General features: G+C 32.8%; 1 protein-coding gene across 1 annotated transcript in view; it reads right to left on the bottom strand.

Moving 5' to 3' along the window:
• Window positions 1-15,886, bottom strand: part of LOC119688565 (laminin subunit alpha-1) — a 50,900-nt gene that overhangs the window by 15,584 nt on the left and 19,430 nt on the right. The window lies entirely within an intron of this gene.

Below are 15,886 nucleotides of genomic sequence, written 5' to 3'. Positions count from 1 at the left end.
TTTCGATGATTGGAGGCAACAAAATTTGTTTTTGGATCGAGTTGCTTTACCTACATCTTCTCATTCGAATTCTAGTATTTTTTTGTCAGTGTAGCTAGATTGCGTACATAGTTTGCAATATGCATTAAAAATCTGGTTTATGGTCTACAGCTTCAATTTGGAAATGAGCATAATTTTCTATGCCTGTTATAAAATTTTATTAAATGCCTTTCACTAGATTGGTTTCGGTTAAATTAAGTTTTTGTTGCCATGTTTTTGACATCTTAATAAATTGAAATATTATATTTAAATTATTTAACCCAAAAACAAGCAATGAAAGTCCACTGCACTTCAGAGTACACGACTTGCAGAATCACGCTTTTGCGTTTTGGCTGCAATGTCGTATTTTTTTTTCAGAGTTTTATGATACGTTTAGGAGTGGATGTGTCTTGCCACTTGTTATAAGAAATAAGTATGGACAGTAACAGTAATACAAATACAGGGTACGTATTTGTAAAAGTATTAAGAAGTATTGCACTATTCTCCATACTGTTATGAGACACATTATTACTTTTAACATACATATGTACAGAGCATATTTATGGAATTTAAATATATAAGCTGCCAACACTGTGTCTAGTGGCAACCGTTTTGATATTGGATATTTATACGTAAGTAACACATCACTTAATAAGTCAGATGGCGCTGCCATTGTCAAATCCATATGACGTTTATGAAGTACCAACCTTCAAAAGACTATGTGTAAAATTTCATGACATATCGATTAGTCAGAAGAAAAGTGACAGCCATTTAAGTGAAGCTACTTTTGTTATTTTCAAAACAATAGATTCAAAACAATTTCGTGTGTTGATTTAACATTGCTTCTTGGATAAAAAAAAATACTGTACAAGCTTAGCAATGCCTTCAAAAGTGTTATTCGGACTCTGCTCCATCGAAAATAACCATTTGTTATTGGTTTGCTGAATTTAAACGTTGTCGTACAGACATCGACGATGGTTAACGTTCTGGTCGTTCAATTGAGGTGGTTACTCCAGAAAACATCAAAAAAGTCCAGAAATTGGTTATATCTGATCGAAACTGCGTGAAATAGCTGAGACTGTAAAGATATCAGAAGGCAGTGTGTTTACAATTATGCATTTAACTATTAGAAACCTCTCTTCAATGTGAGTGCCGCATTCTTCATTTCAAATGAAGAAGTAATTGCTGAAACTGAAGCCTATTTTGAGGTAAAAGACAAATCCTTCTACAACCATGGCATCGAGAAGTTAGAGAAGCGTTGGAATGATTGTATTGCCTTCGAAGGAGAATATATTGATGAGTAAAATCGATTTTTGGGAGAAAAAATTTGTTTTTCTTAGTTAGTCACACGACTTACTGAGTGATGTGTTATATTCAATACAAATCCATTTAGATTTGTTCGCGATGTTTTGTCTAGCAGTCTGACTCATTTCTGCCTCAGTGGCTTTATTAATAAGCAAAACTGATGTTGGAAATATTGAATAGCGATCCATTAGCTACCGTCAAACCCTAAAAAAAAATCTATTTCGTGTAGTTTATGGGTTAGTGGCATTATTAAGTCATAGTTGCTTAAAAACTGTGAAAATGGAAGTGTCAGCGTCAAAAGAATACAATATCACGTTACGGTAAGCGTTTTGCTTTTGTTTTCAAAAGAACGTAAATGTGGTTTAAAAGATTTTTAGTTTCAGAAAGAATTTGACGGACTTATTAAAGAGATGTAATTTGATGACAACATTATCTCCAGAAACGGACTTGTTGTCCGGTTACCAAAAATGTGTGATCTGGCATTATTAAGGTATGTATCTCATTCTTAGAGGTACCTAAAATCGTTGGCTTATATTAATAAGTCTGCATCAATTTCAGTTTGGTTATCAACATGATTTCAATATGCAAAAGATACTATCACAAATGATTGAAAATATAGGTAACAATTGGACCTATAAGATAACATATACATTCACGTACTACTAAAGAAATATCGATTAGTTTCATTTATTTGCACAAGTTTTATCTTCTGCTCAAAAAGTACCCGAATTGTAAATAAAACACAAATTTAAATTTTATTCCAAATTTATTTTATCTCCTCCAAAATATGCTTCTTCTGAAGCGATACACATATGCCAACGCTTAACCCAATCTTCCATACACTCTTCGTAGGCCCGTGCAGGTATGGCTTTTAGTTACTTCGGCGAATTCTCTTTTATAGATTCAATCGACTCAAAACGCTTACCACGAAGGGGCAATTTGAGTTTCGGGAATACGAAAAAGTCGTACGGATCCAGATCTGGCGAATATGGTGCCTGAGTGATGACACTGGTGCCGTGTTTGGTCAAAAAATTGCGTAAAACAAGAATTTTCCATAGTAAAAATCGCTAAATACACTTGAGGTAGTCTCACATTAATAGCTGTTGTAAACAAACTAATTGACAGATGGCGCTCAAATTTGTACCATATGTCAAGAAGGGTGTACCAACATAACAAAAAAATTTTTGAAAAAGGTCTATTACTTAGTAGTTAACAAAATCCGGGTAGAAGGTGAGTAGAATGTAAATTTAAAATTCTGTGCTTCTTAAAACACTTTATATATAACATATATTACAGATATATTGATATTTACATTTTTAATATCATCATTTTAAAAAAATATGGATTGTGCCTAAGTTACGTGATATCAATGAGAAACTAACGGGGCAATTTCTGTTACTGGTTTTAACTTTAACCCGCTAATCAGTGTCCCGTGAACACCCTATGTAAATTACCTGCGCATATTACAATCGTTTTTAATAAAAACCTGAGAGGCGTAAAGATTGAACGGACTGAAGTTTGTGGAACTGAGGATGTTATTTGAGTTGCTCTTCGTGGTTATCTGTGCGGTACATAATCGTGTACTTATAGAGCTAACAATCTTAACGTTATACCGATTATTGTAAGAATATTGTTTAATATTAATATATAGCATTAGGCAGGTGTGTTGCTTTCTGTTTGGCTGAGGTATTCTTGTTATGCAAAAGATATATTAAGGTTGCTGTGTTATACTGCACTGAAAGCGTATAACCTTATTTTATTTATCTACAATACTAATATTTTTATTCAGTCAGTGTAGCATAATATTTTCAAAATATGATGATCTTTTTTATTGTAAAATATATTACTTTTAATCTCACGACAAATGCTTAATTTATATCTTCATTGACAGAAGTAGCGGTGTAATGGTTGTTCTTCCTTGAATAACTTGAGTCTGTAGATATTGTAATGGTCAAGACTAGCATATAAGAATTGTATTAGATTGTTTTATTTGCTATGCGATAGTGACTATTAATTTAACAAACATCAAATTATTTGACAAATAAACTAAAGTATTTATTTGGTAAAGTTTTTTTTTGGTCCGAGAACTATCTTTGAGCATGAACTTGAAGCTTGCTTTGTAAATTGGTTAGCTGCTTACATTATGCAATAGATCATAGCTCAAAATTTGGGTGACAATACCGAATTATAAATGGGTTGATACCATCATGTATCATTAGGAGAGTTTGTAAATTTAATTGGAATGTATAAACAGAATATGTCTTTTTTCTTCAATCAGTGAAATAACAATTTGAATTAGTAACTTGTGGCGAAAGTAGAAGAATGCCATATTGTTCCTTTTTCGGATTGATAACCTGGCATACTTTCAATGTATAGAAAACGAGAGCTTGTGGTTATTGTGGTTACTTTAAGTTACTTTAAGTTTTAATAGCTTGCGAATAAAACGCCGAGTTAAGAGACTTTATAAGAGACCTTTCAAGTAAAAATTGTTTCAAGAAGTGAGTATATAAACTATTTTAAAAAAAAAATATTGCATTATATCCGTTCAAGTACGCGTAAAAGTGAACACGTGTGTGGGTGCAAAAAATTAAGTTAAAGATTTCAAAGTACTGACCGTGTCCACAATTTTGTTAAACTGCAGAAAAGAGAATGTGCGGCTGCAACACACCAAAGCGTCTAATAAAATGCTTGGAAGTAATAAATAAACTTTTTTCGTTTTAGCTGTACTGCAATTTGCATTAACAAAGCATACTTCCTTTAGCTACATCATCAGCGTTTATGTTGTGATCTCACAAGTTGAAATCAGGCCATTGTTGCCTCCTCCTCGTGGCATTTTATTTTTCGGTTGCTGTCTAAGTGCATTTTTCATAAGCGGAAACCCAAAATTGTGCATATTTATTAACACCAAAAAAAATCATTTTACACTAAACAACAAAACTAACAACAAAATCCGGACTTGTTATTATAAGTGGAGGAAAAAAAATCGGCGACATTATAAACTAAAAAGAGTGGGTCGAAAGTTGGCCTACGTACGCCTACGTGTGAACAAAGTTTTTCCTGTGCATATGTTAACCTCAATGAAGAAATAAAAAATATATCATAAAAAATTAAATATCATAAAATTAAAAAAATTTGTTGAAAAAAAGGAAAATTTCATTCATGAAAATATGTGAAACCAACGCAGTTCAATTTTAATGTTAGTCATTTTTTTAATGTCTAATTTGTTGATTGAGCAGCTGATACGATCATGTACGTGGACTTGTTTACCGATCAATAACGAATTTTGTTATCAGCTAAATTTAAGAACACATAACATATCACATGAAAAGATGTGGTGAGTATAGCAGTTTTTTATCCACCTTTTAACCTAATACATATTGTAAAAATCTGCATATATTGTGATTACTGTATATTATACTGTATATTGTATATTGGATTTATGAGAACAAAAACTGATTACTGGGATCCATTTCAGTACATGGATCTTCTATTTATTCAAATATTTAGTGTATGAAAATGAGTGATAAATCCATACCATGGGGAGGTATGCAGATCTGAGGTCAATTATTGCTTACTCTAATGAAGTGATAAACAATAATCTAGTCAAGGTGTAGAGAGGGGTTTTGAAAATACCTCGAGTTGAAAAAGAGTATAAGTGCTTAAGTGCACTACCTCAAAACAGCTTCAACATAATAATAAGATTGTGTAGCTTAAAGACTAAATAGATAAAGACCAAGTTGTAATGCATTTCTGGTAATCATAGAAGTCTATCAAATATTAAAAAATATAAAGAACGGGGGTAGGATTTAAAAAAACCAGAATATGTTCCTGAAACTTTTTCTTTGTTGTATGGGTTTTTGGTCAAACATGTTACTTAATTGAGTGATGAAGATAATTGTTTAAGAGTATTATTGGAAACTTATCTGCATGTATTGGATCTTTATTTAACTTTGTGATATTATTTGATTATTCAGTTGTGTTAACAACAAATAGAAAATATGTACAGACTACTTTAACTTCATTTTCAACGTTTGAGTTTTTAAATGTAACACCCAAATATACCTTTAGGTGTGACATATATTTAATTTAGAATTAGAGATATAAGGGTCACTATTTATATTTTGAGTCTTGGTAACACTGATTGTTGTTAGGTGTCATCTAATATTTCAATAAGAAAGTTTGACATTAATACATTTAAGCTATCTTAGACTTTTTGTCAAAAGAGCGTAACGAGTATTTGTGTTATTTACAGTGATTATGATACAGTGAATTGAGAGTTCACGAAAAAATCGAATTAACGCGGGAAAATTTTCGTGCGATTATTTACTACGACTTTCGACTGTCGATTTGGGTTATGGGTATCAAGACAAGAGTGCACCGATCAAATTACTTCCAAATTTGTCGATGAAGCTCCATTATTTGCCACTGTGAAACAATGCTAGTACACAGTACAATGATTTTAATCAGTCAGTAACCGCAGTTCACTCACCGACGAAATTCTTGAAGATCGCCCAGAATCAGTTGTTGTGCCAGAAAACATTAATGCTATGCAAAAACTGATCTTGTTGAATGCAAGATCGTCGGCTAACATACTGTGAGATTGAGGTTGAGGTAAAACCCTAGGCATTAGTTCCACCAGCATCCGATTATATAAAATATTGCACGATCAGGTAGTCATGCAATTGTAAAAGGTTTGTTTTCGTTCAATCGTTGGATACCCCATCATTTAACAAATTCTCAAAAAGAAGCTCGTGTTGATTGGTGCACACAAATACATAAACACTCAAGAAATAGAATGACGGTGCTTCAAAAGATGTATATGAGTATTAGTTTGTAACAGGTGACAAATCATAGATACGAGTATATGCGTATGACCCGAAACGTAAACAGCAGTCGATTGAATACTTGTATAGGTGTTTCAAGATGAATCAAATCCAACAAAAGCACTTCGAAACTTATTTTCGCTTATTTTTTTTGGAAAAAATTGGTCATGTGGCAATTATACGGATACCATTACAGGAACGGAAAATGGTCAATGGTATTTAACCATTTGTTGCAACCAACCGAAAGTCTTTAGTGAAATACGAAAAACAAACAAGGGCCGTCGGATCATTCTCCATCTCCATCAGGATAATGCACACATCTTGTCTAACAACCGACATTCGACTATTTAAACATTCCAAAAATGACAAATCGAATTAATGGGTCATCCGCCGTACTCCGTACAATCTGGGTACTGATGTGGAACCCAATCACTTCTGACAACCTTCTTGATCCCAAACGTCAAGAATAAATTCAGTGGACAACGGCGAAGGAAGCAGAAGCCCTTGTTGGATTTCAATGAACAACAAATGTTTTGGAGGTGTTTGAAGAAGGTTGGAAAAAATGCCTTGACAAATGGCTTGAACGCATGCAAAAGTGTAATCATCATAAAGGAGAATACTTCGAGAAACAATAGGCTCAAAATATAAATAGTGAACCTCGTATATTTCTAGGCTTAGTTTTAGGTACTTGTTTGTATTAAATAAAAAATCCATATCTTGTGTTTTTAGAAATCCTAAGTAGTTAATAAAGCAAGTGCTCAATGAGTATATGAATATTGTCTCCAAAAATAGAGCTGTAAGGTAACATACTAAAGTGTGAGAGACTGTCGGTAGAATAAATAATATTTGAAATTGTTGAACTATGCTGAGAAGTCAAAGACTATATTAGTTTTGTGAATAAACATTAATTCGTGAAGAAGGTAAAAAATTGGAGTTCCAAAATAAAGTTTCTGTTTGTAAACAATTTCTGCAACGGTTAATTGATCAATATAATTTTTCGATCAAACATTCATATGTTATACTCAATGTAAAAAATTGGAGTTCCAAAATGAAGTTTCTGTTTGTAAAAAATTTCGTCAACGATTGATATAATTTTTCGATGTTAATCATAAAGTTATATATGGATTAAAAAAAAAAATTTCATATTACAAAATTTGTAATACTGAAGAAAATGTGTTTATCATACTCTTTAAAAAAGGATTGCACATCTATTAAGAATGACATCACATCATTATAGAATGACCAACTACATTTAAAGCAGCTTTTGCCATGTTGTGGATTGCGATAGCGAAAAGTGACAGTGTTAGATTATATATATGAACAAATAAAATGATATACTATAAAGCTAATTCACCAAACGAAACAATCAGAAACATTAAATCCGCAACAATAACTTAAAGTTTTTGTCCTGAAAGTCCTTTTTTTGTACATCATATACATACATATGTAATACAAATAAAAATATAGCTGGCTTCACTGGCTATCACAATTCTTTAAATAACCTCGCAATATGTCTAAATATGTTAAACACTTTCTAGCTCGTGGTGAAGCTACCTAACTATTCACCACAAGCATTTAAAAGATTTTGCCATTTCTCATACTTAAAACACCGACTGTAGCTCATTGCAATTATGAAGTTGACGCTGCACGTTGTCAACAACTCACAGACATGTAATTTTCTCTTTAACCATTAAAATTTAGCAAATCTAGAAGCAATTCATGAATGAAAGGTTGTAGGAAACTTGGAGTTGACACTAACAAAAAATGCGTGTGCGTTTGGCAGTAGTACATTGAATGGGTGGGTAGTAATAATACCTATGAAGACGGTATGTAACGTTAGGACATTTGTGAGCAGAACTGGTTAAAATCACAAAAAATTCTTGAAAGAAAAATAAAAAAATACGAAGTGCATAAACTTAGATAGATCTTAGATATTTTAGCGAAGAATTAATATATCCACAAAACTGAGACGTGCAATATAGACAACGGAGTCAAAAGCATAACGTTTAGGTTAAGATTTCATTAATATTAATTTATGTTAGATCCTGACGATGATTCTTAAGGAGAGTCGAAATATAGAACACATTAAAAAATAGTAAACAAACGTTTAATTTGAACAAAAAGTGACCTATAACCGGATAGAAAATATATAAAAAATTTTATTACTGAAAAGTTATAGATTATTAAAAATTGACAAAACGTATTTTGGACGATAAAGTTTTGTGGTTATAAAAATTTTATAAGACAACCAAATATTGTAAACATATTGATATTCAGATGTCTGAGTTGGTGAATCAGCACCTTTACTCTATTTTATCTGTGGACAATTTTAAGTCACACTAAATACGGGGCTTTACGGGGCTTTATAATATGATGGATCTGATATCTTTGTACCTGCCTGTGTTTATCAAATTTCGCTGTATTTTTAGGATGCTGAGAGTTGGATTATTGTGACTGTCAATTGTATTGAATAGTTTCAGAGCACGATCTTTAATGTATTTTTCAACTGAATCCACTCTCAGATCTCTGTGGATATCAGCTCCTCTTACATACCATGGGGCGTTAACCAGTTTTCTTAAGGCAATATTTTGCCCTCTTTGTAGAATTTTTAAAGTTGAGCTTGGCGCTTGGCAAAACGCTATACTGCCATAGAGTAGTCCTGGTTTAATAATTTGCTTAAATATGCTAACTCTATTCTTTATGTTGAGGTTTTTGCTGCTGATGAGCGGGTGAAGGGAGTGTAATATTCGGGCAGCTTGAGCTCGTTTGGACTTGAAATGTGCTTTCCAGGAGTGCTTGTTATCAAAGGTTATGCCTAGGTATTTGAAAGTATCGGCCCATTCTATTTCTTGTTCTTCTACCTTTAATTTTCTGGGAGCTTGGCGGCGCTTTCTGGTAATAAAAATTGCCCGAGTCTTTTCTGCGTTCAGTTTTATTTTCCACTTTTTAAAATACTGAACAAGCACGTCAATGTGACTCTGTATGGTATTGGAGACATTGCAGGCTATTTTGTCTGAGTACACAATACAAGTGTCATCAGCATAGAGCGATAGCATAGAAGGCTCGAGTTTCGGTATGTCTGCAGTGAACAGGCTATAGAGCAGTGGAGATAACGGTGACCCCTGTGGTACTCCAGCCTGTATCGATTTTACTGAAGAGGTGGAATTGTTTACTTTGACTTGGAACGACCTTTCATTTAAGAAACTGCCTATGAGCTTGATGACAGATGGTGGAAAGTTCTGAGCAGCCATTTTCACAATTAGGCCCGAGTGCCAGACTTTGTCAAAGGCTTTAGCGACATCAAAAGAGATAAGACCAGTCGACATCCTACTTCTAAGTGCAGATTGTATATGTTGTGCTATTTTGGCCAATTGTAGTTCCGTTGAGAATTGTAAACATATTTATCGTATTATATCTTGAGAGTTCTATAGAAATGCAAAGTGAAAAATGCACAATCCAAGTAATCTCCCGTATATCCAAACAAATTTCTCTGCAAAAAAAAAATTTGATTTGCATATAACGAAGATGTACGTAATATTTAGATTGTTTTTTGGGTTGAGATTTCGCAATTTTATATTATTCTTAAATACACTAGTTCACAGAAAGTATTGAACACAAAGAACATAGGTTCTAGGAAATAAACACGATGTAGATAACATAGGTTGGTACATGCTATACAAACAAAGAGCTGCAACTATGGAGAAAGTATAGTGAGAAAGATTATTATTAAACTTTAACTGCAGTGTCACTTATTTTATTATTCTTATTATGGGTAAGCTTTACATGCACTGCGACCTGAAAGATCTTTTGTGTAGCCATTCGCTCAACTAGTCCAATTCCAAACTTTTGAAGTGTCAATTAAATTGATATCAGTTGACTTTATACTGATTGCTAAAGGTTTCACAGGATGTCCGAGAACAAAACAATTGTCTAGCATCCCTTTTTAACATCTAAATAAATAAACAAGTGAAAGTTGGAACACTTTTGAAGTATTATGCCAATTGTGTAGTTAAATGTGATTAAAATGTTTGAAACGGTACAGTACAAACTTTGATTTCGAACACATGTTAGTTAGTTAGTTAGTTAGTTGTGGTGGAGGGAGGACTGAATTCTCCTCAATTAGCTAAGAAAACCGCTTTGGATTCACAAATCCTCATAATAATGTGTAGTAAATAGAATTTCAAGAAGATGGCCAGAATCAGCCAGAGGTGTTTGTATAGGCAAGAGCGTGTTGAAGAAGTGGGCCCCCAGAAACTTAAGCCTAGTTCTGGTCAAGTCTGGATATAGACACAACAGATGTTCTGGTGTTTTTCTTCGATAGCTGGTAGACACGCATTGAAGAAGCTGTCACAGGTCGGGTCAAGCCTATCTCCATGTCATCCGAATACCTGTTACATATAAAAAAGTCCCAAATGAAACTACAAGCTTTTTAATTAAATTAGTTTATAAGCTGACGTTCTTCATTATGTTTATAAAGCAAGGTCTTCATGTACAATAGTACTATAAAACTAATGTGGATTTATGGATTATAATTATTTAGTTATATCAACGCACAAAAAGGTCAGTCTAAAAAGTTTAGAGTCTTTACTGGTGTTTTGAGGCATACAAGTAATAAAAACGTTAACAAAGGTCTTTTTATGTAAATTGTTATAATTAAAATCAAAGATGTAGGGTAAATGTATATTAAAAAAATTAAACAATACGTTGATCCTTTACCCAGGACTCTAGCATTTAATGTCACAACTTGGTTTTTTAATAAAATAAAATTTGAAATATGTAGTAAAAAGTATTTCAGATATAATAATTTATAGTTAGGCTCTAATGTTAGAGAAGATTCAACAAATAATAAACCATGTAAAAAAAAATTACATACATAGAAAACTTCTCTAAAGCACAGCATTGGGAGTGGAAAATTTTCTTGAATCTAAAATTATTTTAATGTGTTTTAGAAGAACGTAATCTCTTTTGGCCAGACACCTCTGTTGAACGAAAGCACTTATTGTATAGTGAACATAAATCCCAAAGGCTTCTTTAGCGTAAAGTATAGTATAGGGTAGGTTAGGTTAGATTGGAGTGGCAGCCTTGTATACCAAGAAAGCCCACTTGAACTCAAAGTAATGGCCCGTTGTGGTACCATAGGAATATCGTTGGTTTGCACATAGACAAGGTTATCAGTACACGTCTAACTCTGAAAAAGGCAACGACTCCCTCATTTAGGAGAAGTAAAACCAACCCGACAATTCTATAAATCTGACCAGGTTCCTAACATTGCAGGATGACAGTTCAGTCAGATCGGTCAGAAAAGGGGCCCCTAAGATTTTTGATCTTCTCCTTGCTAAAGATGGTCTGCTCGTCTTCAGAGCCACAACCGCTTCAAAGGTCATTATAAGGAATACCTAGTCTCATAGCATACCTCCCTAATAAGCAGTGATCCGTCAGCAACGATACCGTAGTGCTGAGCAGATTCCGTTTTAGTTGGAGTAGACCTACAGCTCGGCCTACAAATCTGACAACTGGGCTCATTGGCCCATTATTGCTTGGCAATGTTTAGATATTTTTGTTTAATTGCCAGTTTAACTATTGCAAGTTAGTATAGTACATAGGTATGTGTTGCAAAATGTAGTGTGTGTAGAAGGTCGTTATGGTCGATTGTTAATAAGTATCTTTCAGTAAGTCATTCATTATGTATTTCTTAATTTTATCTTAAGGTAGACATTTCACCTCGGCGGCTGGTTGCACTTCAGCACTTCAATTTTTATGAATGAATTGTCATTTGGTGCGCTTCAATGGATGCGTTTAGTTTTGAAAACTGAGGCAAGCAAATCGCAGGCGTTGGCAGTTAAAAAAGTTGAATAAAAAAGTTTTTATTGTTTATTATTTACTTTTATTGCTGTAGCTACTCTTTAATTGATCAAAACTATGGTATAATCGAATATATGATGTCATTTAAGACTTTAGCTCTGGCTAAGAGCAGCTGCGTGGAAAGTTCAATGATTTGCAAATTTAGTTGCATGAGGTAAGTTCGTTTGGCGAGCGTGGGTTTGTTTATTGACGTTTTATAGTTTGTTTTATTAATGAACACAAGTTTCAGAAGATTTCTTCTTTAACTTGTATTGTGTAAATATATAATTTTATTTGATTTCTGTAGATTCCATGCTTTATTCTTTTTGGCTTTTATTGGCAGTTCTGCCGATGACTGACTGAGTGTTCATTGAGCGTTCACGGCGCACGTAAGCGACTGGGCAATATTGGCTGCCGGGTCGATGCGTTGAGTTTCTCTTTTATTTGCTTACTAATTGCTTGATTTGTTCGAAGTGATATTGTTGCTTTTAATTAGAAAACGAAGTGATTTGTGTATAGAAAAACGTAAATCATTAGGAAAATTATTTTTTTATTTAGAAAAAAAAATTCAACAAATTATCTAACAGTGTTCGGTGATTATTTTTAGCAATGGAAAACAGCATGAGATTCATTAGGAAGTAAACATTTTCCAAAAATCGAGCGAAGATCGAGCAGAAAGTATTGAGATATGTAGGTCAAAATAAATAGGCACACTAACTATAAGTACAACTGAATCTTAAAAGTTGTAAAGAAAATTAAATTTACAGCTTATTAAGATATTGACGCTTTCAATTGTTTAGAATAGAAAGAATTGGTGTAGAATTGGGACCGTCGTCTTCAATTTTAATTGAAGTATCGTTATTGAACTTATATTCAGATCATTTATTCAGATTTCTGAATGCAATTCATTAAAGTCTCCATTTTGGGAATTGGCAGTACGAACAATAACACATACAATAACTTATTTATTTATATAAAACTTAAAAACAGACAGACGGGAGAATTTGCTATTAGTGCATATCAAATGCATTAAAATTTTTTGGTTCTAATTTCTGTACAATTCGAATTTGTAAGAGTTCTGATTTGTAAATCTTTACTGTATTCTAAAAAAATAAAATATAAATATATAAGAATGTGTGATATTTGTGATGTGTTTTGAGTTCTATTAGTTGTCTAGATCTTGTCATTAAGTTTGAAATACATTGTTCAAATATGGTACTATATTTGTTACGCATAACTGGTAACTGGTTACAACTTGACGTGGATCTGTTTTAAGAATACCAATATTGGAGCATTTTTCGCATAACCGTGATTTTTTTTATTTTCCACATCAATCACATTATTTTTTACTAATTCACATCAACAAAATATGAAACTACATGCCTGGAAAATTTCTCGCACAACACAGGTAAAACCGCATCTGTTGTGTGAAATCATTCTATAGAAGTTTTATAACTTCCATATTGTACTTCGTTATTCCCAAAAAAGTATAGGCCTATCACACCTTTTGACGAAATGTCCAAATGTTAGAGGATACAATGACTTTTTGTAAATGCAATGCTCTTTCGATAGTTGCTTGTAGTTTTTTACTACCACAAATTATCTAACAATTAAATATTGTTAGATAATTTCTAACAATTAAATATTGTTAGATAATTTCATTACTAATGAAAATTCATCATTTAAGTTTTGCAAATTTAACGCACTCAACGGTTGTTAAACACAGGACTTCGAATTGGAACTGAACCGAAATCAGAAAGAAACTGATATTTTTGTCGAAACGAAAACCGGAAAACCGGAGTCTAACCGAAAATATTTCGGTTCAAAGCCCTGATTAAACGACTCAAACTTTAAGCTAAGCATGTGATGGCTGTCGCAGCATCAGGACCAAGAATCAGTTCTCCATTGAGGAAGATAATGATGCTTTGTTACATCATTATTAAATGATGTAATTAAGATAAAAGCTACTTTTTTCGCTCTTAGCATAGGCATATATTTTCTTGTTATGATTATAATTCCTCTTACAACTAGAAATGAATCTAGTTCATTCAGTTCTATAAAAAAAAATATTACAGTAACTCACAGTAATAACTCACAGTAATTAAAATTAATGCCCAAATATTTTTTACACCACACCACAAAAATTTGCAGATGCAGCTAATCTTTTTAATAAGAAGAGCACATATAATACATCCAAGCCTGTTGAACTATAGACTATAATATTTACTCATAGTTATAATTAAGCATTTAACTATCATTCTTCATCCATGCCTTGTCCATGACCGTGCACTTCAATAAAAACTTCATTAGCAGCTACAAGTGACGTCTTATCATTTTCGCAAGTAATCACATGTTCGACTTTATGGAACATATAAACAATTTCGAAATATTGTACAAAAGTTGTTATTATGATTTTATTATGATTTTTTTTATTTACTGTTGTTTGATGAATGACTTTATAAAAGTAGCAAATTGTCTGAGCAGAGATGTGAGATTTTAATAAAGTTGTTAGCTTTATTGATGAAAACCAATTTTCTCATCAAGTTGATAATTTGAGGTTATGCTTGATTACGGGTCCATAATTGACAATGACTTAACATAATTCCATATGAGAAACAGTAAAATTGCGGAAGCAAGAGTTGTTAATAGACATTCTAATAAAGAGATATGGGAGCAAATCATAGGATTAGAGTATAATAGTTGCCACAGCGAAGCTAATTCTGTGCAAGAATCTAAGGAATTTTTAAATAAATGATTTTCTCCAAAACAGTGTTTTTGAGTTTGTCAGTAAAGAAAACTTACATGTTCATATCTTAGGATTAATTACTTTCATTAAAGTAAACTATGTTACATAAAAGTATATAAATGAATTCAAATTAGTGATAGTATTTCTAAATAAAGTTTTGAAACTTTTATTAAGACTATCTAGATCGTTATCACTTGCTATGATTTTCAGTTTACTCATTTGAGTATATCAAACTGTCGTGAATAAATAGCACACTACGATGTTCAGATACCCCTAAGTTTCTCGGATGGATCATTTGGAGTGAATACTTTATATGCATGAAAATGTTCGAATTTTTTCATACACGTTTTGTTAGGTCAGGTTAGTTTTTATCGGAGATTCCATTTAGAGTTATAGGCGCATTGTGCTACCATATTCTTACAAACCTAAGGGTTAAAATCATTTAGAACCTTTGGCAAAGTTTATGTTGAGAGGGAGGTTCTGAGATTTGCCAAGATCTTCAAAAAAGAAAGCTCCTAAAGAATTAAAGCGGCGCTGCTCATATGCCGGGCAGAAGCAAAGCAGGTGAGAGGTACTTTCATCCTCCTCGCTATAACTGTCGCAGATATGGTTGAAAGGAAGATTTAGTCTTCTAACATAGTCCCCTAAAATACAATGACCCGTAAGTAACTGTAAGACATCTCGATGAGAGTTTGATTTCCCTTTATTGGTGCGTGGCCAAATCGCATACAGATGTCTGTATATCGTTGAGTCTTTTCATCTTTTATTAAAAAGTTCGGCACAGGAAGAACTCAGTGCCAGTTTTCGTTTTGTTATACACAAATATATCAAATATTAAAGATTGGAATGCAATACAATGTTCGACGATTTTTGAGAAACTTGCTGTGCTGGAACCAAATGATCTCGAATAACATTTGAAGCTTTAATATTTAAGGTATCACTAATTTCGTAATGCAGAATACACATCGCCAGAGACTATATAGATATTAGATACACATTTATAAGAATCGATAATTATCCCTCCCCTTTATCACCCTAACTGATGCGTTATTTATTTCTAGCCGAGTTAGATTAATATAGTTCGTACAATTTTAGGTTATAAGACTTCAGCATTTAATTCGGATCATTGGTTGTAAGAATCTTTTCCGTATAC

This window comes from Teleopsis dalmanni, chromosome X, assembly GCF_002237135.1.
Source record: "Teleopsis dalmanni isolate 2A chromosome X, ASM223713v2, whole genome shotgun sequence".
Lineage (NCBI taxonomy): Eukaryota > Metazoa > Arthropoda > Insecta > Diptera > Diopsidae > Teleopsis > Teleopsis dalmanni.
The sequence above is the reverse complement of the archived record's forward strand: the minus strand, read 5'-3'. Positions and strand labels throughout refer to the sequence as shown.